The 2,015-nt window shown below is 37.3% G+C and overlaps 1 protein-coding gene across 3 annotated transcripts in view; it reads left to right on the top strand.

The window, feature by feature from the left end:
* Positions 1 to 2,015, top strand: part of LOC106519657 (sodium/glucose cotransporter 5) — a gene marked incomplete at its 3' end in the record, with an annotated part of 22,806 nt that overhangs the window by 16,001 nt on the left and 4,790 nt on the right.

Raw genomic sequence — 2,015 nt, 5'->3', positions numbered from 1 at the left:
TAGATAGATAGATAGATAGATAGATAGATACATAGATACATAGATACATAGATAGATACATAGATACATAGATAGATACATAGATACATAGATACATAGATAGATAGTCTTTGTAAGCATGGCATATTTATTTAAAAATGCAACTAAAAGATGAAGCAATAAAATACATTTAAAGGGGACATTTCATGCAAAATCCCCCTTTTTAGCCATTAAATACATTTTGTTGTGTACTTTTAGTCTCGACGAGTGCAGAGAAGTTTAATTTAGTTCTCCCGGTGCTGCTACCTTTATATTCTGTTGAAAGACACAGTCTCAAAACGAGTTGATCTGAGACACAAAGGGGTGAAAGAGAGTCTTGCGGAGTTACAATAAGGAGGAATTCAGGCCAAAGCATTGCAGTCCACTTTTATATAGACCCCAACTGAAAGATTTAAATGTGAAAAGGATTTAAAAGCGTGATGTGTCTCCTTTATCTATGCTTTGATTTAAAAAAACGTGTTGAGTAAAACTAGTTTTGTAAATTTAGATTCTAAAATTAATCTAAGTGCAAATTCTTTGTTTTAGTTAAGTTTGTTTAGTCAAAGAAATCCTCAGCATTACAAACGGTTTGTCAAATAATAAGGTGAAAATAAGAAACAAGCAAAAGCCAGTCTCCCTCGCCCCCTTCGTGCTGCACTGCTGTTCAGTTTTATTAGCCTYACATGAGATTCAGCTCTGTGCAGACGTTCCTCTCCCTCCTTTGTGTGCGMTTCTTTGTGTGAGAGTGTGAACGCACTGGAGTTTGTTTATGGTTCTTACTCTTTATATGTTTCCTGTGTGAGAACGAGCACGAGTGAACTTTGTTCTCAGTTTAAAGCGTGCAGCAGCTCGTTGWCCAAACCAGGTGTTGGTGAAAGTTGTGTCTGTGTGTGAGATAAAGACTAGAGAGCGAMACACAACAGAAGGAAATAACACTGTAGTTGCAGCGTGTGCCTCCTGACACAATAAMTCATGTTGAAACATTGTTCGTCTGCAAGTAAAGACCGGTCTTCTGAATGTTTAAGATTCATTCATTCTTTATTTTTGTTTAAAGAAACAAGTCTTGGGTGTGTCTGTTGTCCTCAGGCACCCTGTTCAGAGGCTGAAAACAAAAAGCTTTATTCATGCTGTTCAGCATTAACAGGATTCTTTTCCCCCTTCATGTGTTGAACATCAATGTACAAAAGTCAGACGAGATACAAAGAATAAAGTTTGCTTTTATTATTTTTGAGGATGTGTGTTTGCAATCTTTTACTTAGWGTTTCTTTATTCCTCTGTGTGTGTATGTGTGTGTGTTTATGTGTACTTTGTTTCTGCTCCAGTCCCTCCCACACCTGTTCTTTTTTTGTCTCCCTGCCAGGTGTTGGTGATTTGCATTCTTTAGGGTTTTCTTTATACCCTGAATTTTTCTGTGTGTTGCTTTCAGCCGTGGTCTGTTCTTTGTGTATGCGCGCACTTCTCAGTGTTTTCCCCAGTGAGTGTGTGTAAGTCATTTCAGTTGCCACGTCCGCTAATTAGTTTTGATTAAATCATTTTTGCTTTTTATTTTCGAGTTCCTTGTGCTTTGTCGGTGCCCTTGGGTTTCCAGCAGCCATGATAATTTTGGCCATRACAGTGAAGCTGCAGGAGGTCACAGTATGACTTACAGGTCAAATTTGAATTGTTTATGCTTACATAGCACCTTTTTTTAGACTGGTCTCCACAGAGCACTTTACTTTTTGTTTTATTCACCACTTCTTCCCCTGCAGTCTTTATTTTTTTAGGGTTTTTTTGTGACATCAGTAAAGACGACACAAAGTGTAAACATGAACAAAGTTCTATTCCAAAACAAACAAACCAACACACCATCCCACAGGTTCTTGAACTGTAGTCTGTGAGCTGTAGCTTGGGGATCCACAAAATAATTTACAATAAATTATTAGTTATGTCATATAATTTTTAAAAAGTTCACATATATATATGTGTGTGTGTGTGTGTGTGTGTGTGTGTGTGTGTGT

Source organism: Austrofundulus limnaeus, unplaced genomic scaffold (genome assembly GCF_001266775.1).
Source record: "Austrofundulus limnaeus strain Quisiro unplaced genomic scaffold, Austrofundulus_limnaeus-1.0 Scaffold80, whole genome shotgun sequence".
NCBI classification, from domain to species: domain Eukaryota; kingdom Metazoa; phylum Chordata; class Actinopteri; order Cyprinodontiformes; family Rivulidae; genus Austrofundulus; species Austrofundulus limnaeus.
Note: the sequence above shows the minus strand (reverse complement) of the source record. Positions and strands in the feature narration are given on the sequence as shown.